The sequence below is a fragment of the Echinops telfairi genome, unplaced genomic scaffold (assembly GCF_000313985.2).
Source record: "Echinops telfairi isolate 266 unplaced genomic scaffold, ASM31398v2 ScPeMD7_9;HRSCAF=40, whole genome shotgun sequence".
Taxonomy (NCBI): Eukaryota; Metazoa; Chordata; class Mammalia; order Afrosoricida; family Tenrecidae; genus Echinops; species Echinops telfairi.
The window spans coordinates 29,973,878-29,982,092 of NW_022103906.1; positions in this window are offsets into that span (position 1 = coordinate 29,973,878).

Here is an 8,215-nt window from a genome sequence, read left to right on the forward strand (position 1 = left end):
CATCAATGTCTTATCTTTTGGTGTAAAAACCAAGTTTCTTTTTCTCTGTTTTTCCTTAGAATAATGGTGCTATTAAATATTTCTCTTTCTAAGATTGACTAGGTTTGCTCAGCATAATGTTCTCTAGTTTTGTCCATGTCTTGCAGTGTTTGGGAGTTATCATCATTTTTTATTGATACATACTATTCCATTGTTAGAATGTGCCAGAAATTGTTTATCTGCTCCTCTATAATTAGAGTTTTCCATTGTTTCCATGTTTTTGCTGTTATGGAAATTGCTGCAGTAAGTAAGCATAGGCGTGCATACGTCTGTTCGTGTTGTGTTCATTATTGTTTTAGGGTATGTATCCAATAGCGAGATTGCTGAATCATGAGGCACTTGTATTTGCATTTGTTTAAGGGAGCGCCATGCTTATTCACACAGTGGCTATACAATTCTATCGTCCTACCAATGTAAAAGTGTCCTGATCTCTCCCCATCCTCTTGGGTACTGCGATATTTGCAGAATGAGTGCAGACCCTCACAGACTCCTGGGGATTTTGCCCCATAACTGGAGCAAGCTAAGTGTTTGGATGGGAGAGAGTGAGGGGCCTTGCTACGTTTTCCACTGCACATGCCATGACACCATCACCCTGGAGCTGAGACTGGCCTGGCCTGCGCTGAGATATAGCTGAGCCAGGTGCCTAAGCCTGACCCTCCCTGTGTCCTTTCCCCGGCCCCCACCACTGGGGCCAGAAAGAGCAGCACTTGCTAAGTAGAGAGCAGAGTTGCAGAGGGGAAACTTGTGGCATGGGAGGCCGAGCAGCTCTCCCCAGCCAGGCAGAAAGGCCAGTGCAAACCAAGGCTCCAAACACCCAGGACAGGCTCCACTGTCCCGCAGGACTTCACTTGTATAACATCAAAGAATTAAACTATCAAGGATTTCAAAAGGCAACCTGTGAGTATTAAACTCCAAAGGCTGGGCCCTTCTGAGCACAGGGTCCAGTGGGCTGCATTGGCGGCACATCCGGGAAGTCAGGACTGGGAGCAAGTTGTTTGAGACAGCTGATTGTGGACCTAACTGAGTTCAGGGGCCCAGAAAGTCCTGGCGGGACGGTGGCTGAGGGCCCAGGCACTAACCGGCAGGGCAGGTCGCTGGTCTGGAAGCAGTTCTGTCTGAGCCTCTGGGGTCGTTCGGAGTGGGAACCAAGAGGTTGGCAATGCGTCTGGCTTTTTATTTCCAGACCTTCGCCTGGGGGCTCCTCATATGCAGACTTATAGACCTGGAGCCCAATCATGAAGCCAGAAGTTCCAGTTTGGGAGGAGGCACTACCATATAAATAGTAATTAGATTCATGGGAGTGGATGAGAACACCCAAGCACAGCATGTACAGTGAAAGGAGGGTGAGGTTCGAAACCAAGAGGTGAGGGGGTATGGATCAATATCTAGAAGACGGTAAGCAGCCCGGTGACCTAGTGGTTTAGCACTTGGCTGCTCACCAAAAGGTCAGCAGCTTGAACCCACTCCCAGAACGATGGGGCAGTCTGCTTCAGTCAGAAATCACAACGTTGAGCCAGCCGAGGGGTAAAGAAGGAAGGAAATATGCCAAAGTTGCCTGTGGTGATGGTTGCACAATCCTTCTTGATACGATTGAACTATTGAATTGTATAGTAGTATTAATTATAGCTCAATAAAACGAATTTTAAAAAAATCACAGCCTTGGAAGTCCCAATGGGGAAGATCTCCCCAATTCTATAGGATCCCTAGGAGTCAGAATCAATTCAAAGGTGATGGGTTTGGTTGGTCAGAGATGGGGAGCCCGCTGAGAAGGCAGAGAAGAGAGAGAAGAGAAGACAGAAAGGGGGGAGACAATCCAAAATAAATTGTATTATTCTGGGACCCCAAGAAATAGATCAGCTTGTCAAATGCTACTCAAAAGTCAAACAAGATAAAGATGGGAAAATATCTGGTGGGCTAGCTATGAGGAGGTCATCGGTGACTTCTCAGGGACCCATTTGATTTGAGGAGTGAAACGAGAAACAAAGAGAAATCATTTGAGGAATACATGAATGAAAGGCAGTGGAAGGCAGACCTGTGTGAAACCGGCAGTGTCAGCACTTTACAGATTCCCGGGCTCTTCATCAAAGGGTCTGATTTGGTCGATCTGAATTGGGTATGAGTTGGGCTGCTATTCACAAAGTCAACAGTTTGAAGCCACTAGCCACACTTTGGGAGAAAGATGAGGCTTTCTGCTCCTGTTAAGATCTGTGGCCTCAGTAACCCACAGGGACAGTTCTACTCTCTCCTCAAGGGTCACTAAAAGTCGGAATTGACTCCATGACAATGAGCATGGGTTGGTTTGTTTTTTGGTGGAGGATGGGGTGTCTGAGTTGGAACCCAAGAATCTATTTTCAGAGGTCTGTAGGGGACTCTGCTGTCCTACGAGGTTTGAGAACTAACTAATAGAGTGGACAAACCTGAATTGGGCTCAGGTAGACATAAGCTCCAAGCCTGATTTTGTCACAGGTTAGCTGTACAAACCCGAACAAGATGATTAGATCTTCTAAAGTCTCAGCTACCTCATTCATGAAAACAGGAGTAATAGTTTTAGTATGCTGTTTATTTTGAAGTTTGATGATAATATATACAAACATATATTTAACAAAGCTCAAACTAAACCCACTGTCAACAAGGTGATTCTGACTCATAACCCTATTTGGAGTTTTCCAGGCTTTGTAAATCTTTATGGGCGTATACAGCCTCATCTTTCTCCTTTGGAGTGGCTGGTAGGCTCGAACTGCTGACCTTTCAGATAGCAGTTCAACAGTAACAGGAAAGTGCTACCAAGAACAAACTCTCTATATATGGGTACCCACAAAGAATTTCAAAACATTCATGGAAAGATGGAATTAAAAGATACTGAAATTTTTCCACAAACTTTTGGAAATACACATATAATTTGTCACTTCATAAATAGTGGCCAATGCTATTCAGAAATGGATGTGGTGACATAGTGGCTGAAACAAATATAACAACCGTGAGGCTGGTCCTGCCCTGGCCTGAGTTAGATGCCAACTTCACTGCATCTAACAGCAAGCGTGATTATCATGAGATACAGTGCTTGCAATGTTCTTAACTAATGGTTTACTGATTGTGGATAGCGCTATCTTGGAAATTATAAAAGTGAAATTTATCAATCCCGGCTTACAGCAACTCCACAGGACAGGATAGAACTGCCTTGTGGTTTCTGAGACTGTAAATCTTTACCAGAGTAGAAAGCCTTCTCTTTCTTTGATGAAGCGGTTGTTTTGAACTGCTGACCTTGTGATTCAATGTGTAATCCCCTATACCCCTAGGACCCCTTTATTCTACAAGCCTTGCTATATTTGCCTTATCATATGGCTCTCTATTATCAAATATCTGCCTGTATGCCCATTTCTGTCTATCCTGTCACCAAATTGTGCACATCAAAGTAAGTTGTGGTACTAGACTACTTTCCCTGATACGTCTATTTCTTATTTTTGTTCTTATGCCAGCTATTTCTAGAAGCTCCACTATGTGATCATTTCTGATGGTGTTTCTCTCATCTTTCCAACTCCCGCTTTTATTGACTAAACAGACTAGACATCCTTATTTTAAGGCTATACTGAAGGTTGTCTGATCCAGTAATTAAAAATACAGAGTACAGTATCCTCCAGGTCCATCCATGTTAGGCCGTGTTTCGCAGGCGCATCGTTGTTCTTCAGCATCATGCCGTGCTTCCCGACGTGTCAGCGTTTATTGATCCATTCTTCCTCAGATGCCCCTCTCTTGATACTGTTGGGAATCGCACTGCGGTGAACCTGAGTGTGCAGATAGCTAATCATGCCACAGCTGGAACAACCTTTGAAAAACATCTTTTTTTTAAACAGCTACTTAAAGTCAATGCAAACAGTGTTTGCTGCTATTGACTTAAAAAGGTTCCATTGGGGCTTCATCCACTTGTCATACCTGATGACTTTTTCTTTAAAAAAGTGTTCTCCTACAGTTTATTTGGTTTTGGGGTTGTTTTTTCCCCCTTTGAGTCTTAGCCATTCCTGCAGGAGCCCTGATGGGTTAAAAGTGGAACTGGTGATTTCAAACTGCTGCAAGATGAGGCTTCGGCTTCCGTGAAGATGGAGTCTGGGAAACCCGCAGGAAAGGCGCTACCCTGTCCTGCAGGGTCATTTGGGGTTGGGAGCTCCTTGAGGGCGGAGAGCGAGAGATCATTCCTGAGTAGGACCCTCTTCCACTGTAACTAGCAGTAACCTGCCCACAGGGTCACTCCTCAGTCCGTGGTCCCTGCTGTCTGAGGGCGGAGGCGCTGGGCCCTTAGACAGCCCCTCCTGTCTTTAGGACCTTTTTCCACGAACTTCTCTCCTGGTTTGTTCCTGGTATCAAAGGAATTTTATTTTACGTTTCCAGATGCATCTATTTATTTAGATGAATGATTTCCCTATTTTGGAAGGACTTTTTGGAGATTTTGTAGATCCTCTGATTAGCCTTATTACTGAGGAGCCATGTCCTCTAGTCAGCAGCAGACCTGTGATGGCATTTCTGTCACATTGCTTCTATAACAAGTTAGAGACAGAGTTGCATCCAATGTTGTGTTTGTACAGCACTCTAAATTCTGTCCACCCTATTTGATTATTAACCTACAATAACCATAATCATAATAAGCAGAATTCCCTCTAGAATTCTATCTTAAGAAATCAATCTTTTTCTGGGCATGCCACATGGTAAAAAAGTAAATCGAAGTAGCCACATTGGAAAAAAGAAAAAGTGTAACTGGAATGACCCGTTTTACCAGTATGGTGCACAAACAGAGACACAGACCTTTAGCATTTAAACCAACCCACCTTATTGGGGAGAACGCCCAAGACCCTGACCAGTCCACTGGCGATCCTCGGTTCCGTGATTGCAGTCCCCGCCTGGCCAGGTTTGCCCGGGCTCAAGCCCTTCATTTCAGATTCACGCACTGCTGGAGTGTTTGACACTCACCCAGAAGGCCGAGCTGGCTGCGTCAGAAGCATTGTCTTCCGCCCCCACATGACAGTGCTTTGGCTTCTGCTGCGGCCCTGATAATCTAACTTCCTGTTTGGTTGAGGTTTGATTTTCCTCATCAGTGCATGCCTGGAGACACATGGGATCTTATCTTGTTGAGGGACTGCAGGTAGGATTGAGTCAGTAACACTGTATTTCAAGAAAGAAGGAGTGTGATAGAAATAGAACAGCTTTTATAGAAGCTACTAAGTAAATATTAAACATTTTCATTTCAAGTGCAAGACAAATGTTCAGTGCTAACTTTTAAATTAAGATATTTTAAAGCAGACTAATCTGTAAATATTATATTTTAATTTTGAAGTATCTACTACCTATATAGTCCAAGTAGAAAACTATTCAAATTAATAAATTAGTTTAGCAAGGTTGCAGGATACAAAACCACTATACAACATTCTGTGTATACTTATATACTAGTAATGAACATTCTATTTTGAAATAAAAGGAAGAGCTGTGATGTTTCTGGTTTTGTGTCAGCTTGGCTGGGCAAAGATTCTCAGAGGTGTGTTAGTTCAGAGGTAGTAATCCCTCTTGAGAAGACCAATTGAAGCTGCTATGAGCAACCAATCAATTGGAAGGAAGTTTCCTTGGGAATATGGCCTGCTTCCAGTATAAATGATGCTATGGAAAAGCTAGCTTGCTTTTTGCTAGGTCTGGATCCTGTGTCTGGCTAGTCATCTCCCTGCTGGTTCTGTGTACTTAAGATACTACGCCTGCTGTATTGCCTGCCAAACCTGAGAGCTGTCAACAGCCTGGCATCTTACCTGACAGTCTTGTATTCATTCCTGTCTGCAATAGGTGGCCTGCTGTCTGACTTGCTGATACTGGGTTCATCAGCCACTGCAGCTATGTCAGTTGGGAGAACCCTTTAGCCCGACACCTGACCCGTGAACTTGCCTGCTTCTACAACAGTGTGATAATAAACCTCTCCTTGATATAAACTATATATATCCCATTTTCATAGGCCTGAGAGTCTCAATCCCATATTCCTAGAGGGACTCTTGGCCTTATGTAAAATTACCTGTCCCTTTCCCAGCACTGTACAAATCCAAAGGAGTATTGGAAAGGGTAGCCTTGGTCAAGTCATTAAAAATGGCACGCTAAGTCCCTATTTCAGGACAATAAGTGCGGAGCTAAGAGGGGCCACTTACTTAATTTGTCCCAAAAAGACATTTTTACTTTCAAAATGTTGTGCTTTATAGTCTCCCACACTAGACATAGAAACAGATGGAAACTTTCAAATGACAGCTTGTGGCTTAAAAAGAATGTACAACTGTCTAGCTCCACAGATAATCACTACAAAAGAATTTAAAGACATGTATAGCCACTGATTGCTTATTAGTTGCTAGGAGAAAAACCGTAACACTACACTAGTCAAGCCATTCTCAATAACTTGAGTAGGTAACAAAAATTAAGTCCATCAAGTAAATGACTGTAACAAGATAGAAGAGAGATCTCAAATCAGTCCCTTAACTTTACAACTTGTCAAGGATCAAATCGAGCCCTGTCAAAGCATGTATTAGAATTCTAACCTCCACGCCTATGCTATAATCTCATTTGAGAATGGGTTGTCTTTGTTATGCTAACGACACAGGATAAGTGCAAGGTGCATCTTAAGTAGATCTTTCCAGATATAAAAGAAATTAAACAAGTAGCTTCGATTTAGTATTAGATTTAGGAAAGAATGATAGCCCCCCCCCACACACTGTGAACTAGAATCAAAGATGTAGAATCAAAGTCTTGACCACATAAAATACAGTGTTGAAAAGAGACACAGAGCTGAAGCAAAGCAAAGCAAAAACGCCAGCAAATGAGAAGCAGGCAGGAGGAAGAGAGATACCGAACTGCACAGGAATCGTCCCGGAGCAGAAGCTCAACGAGACAATGGCCGTCCCCCGGAGCCAACAAAGAGAAAACTTCCCCCTGAACTGACCATTGGAATTTGGACTCCCAGCTTCTTAAACCGGGAGAAAAACAATTCCTGTTAGTTAAAACCACCCACTGATAGCGTTTCTGTGATTGCGCCCCTAGATAACTGAAAGTTCCAACAAACAGGCTCACAGTCATCGAGTCCATTCTGACTCAGAGTGGCCCTGTACGCTCACAGGGTCGAATGCATGCCCCCTGTGGCTTCCCAAGACTGCAGCTCCACGGGAGCAAAAACCTCATCTTTCTCCCACAGAGCGGTTGGTTGATGGTTTGAAACTGGTGACCTTGAAGATAACAGCCCAACATGTAACCACGATGCCACCAGAGCTCCTAAAGAGACATTGCTATTACTGCTCACTGCCAGGGAGTCGAGGCTGACTGGTAACGACCCCTTGTTTGTTTTCGAGACTGTAACTGTTTACGGGAGTAGTGTGTTAGTCTGGGTAGTTTAGAGAAACAAATCCACAGAAACTCATGTATGAGAGAGAGTTTTATATAAAGGTTAAGTGTGCTTCAAGAAAACATCCCAACCCAGTGCTGCCCAAACCCACAAGTCCAACATTAACCCATTAACCTCTATGTCCAACACCAATCCACAAAGTCCTCCATCTCACAAAACAAATGCAATGATGCCGACTGCAGGAGGAAAGCGAGGTCAGTGAATGTGTAAGCGTCTCAGCACTGGCAGGGGTCTCCACACGGCTGCTCCAGCACCCAGGGCTGCATCAGGGTAGGTCCATGTGTCTTCTCTTCGGGGATGTCTTGCAGGAAGTCAGCCTTGCCAGCTGAAGCAGGGAACTGGCTAAGGCAGCTGCACCCTGGTGCGACCATCAGAAATCAAGAGACCCGAGAACTAGAAAGGCGAGGCTCACTGAGCCATTTATCCCTTCACCCTTCAATTAACCCCACATGTCTTTATTGGCCAGGTTGGCATAATAAACTAACTACCTCAAGTAGAAAGCCCAGTATTTCCCTTGCGGAGCTGCTGTGGTATTTTGAACTGGCAGCCTTGTGAATCACAGTAACTGGTACACCACTGGGTTCCTAAACAGATATTACTGTTATTATTCACTCCCACAGAGTCGGTGCTGACTCATAACGACCCTTATTTGTTTTCAAGACTGTAACTGTCTATGGGAGTGAGTAGAAAGCCCAGTCTTTCTCCTGTGGAGCTGCTGATGGTTTTGAACTGGCAACCACATGGATCACAATAACTGCTTCCCCACCA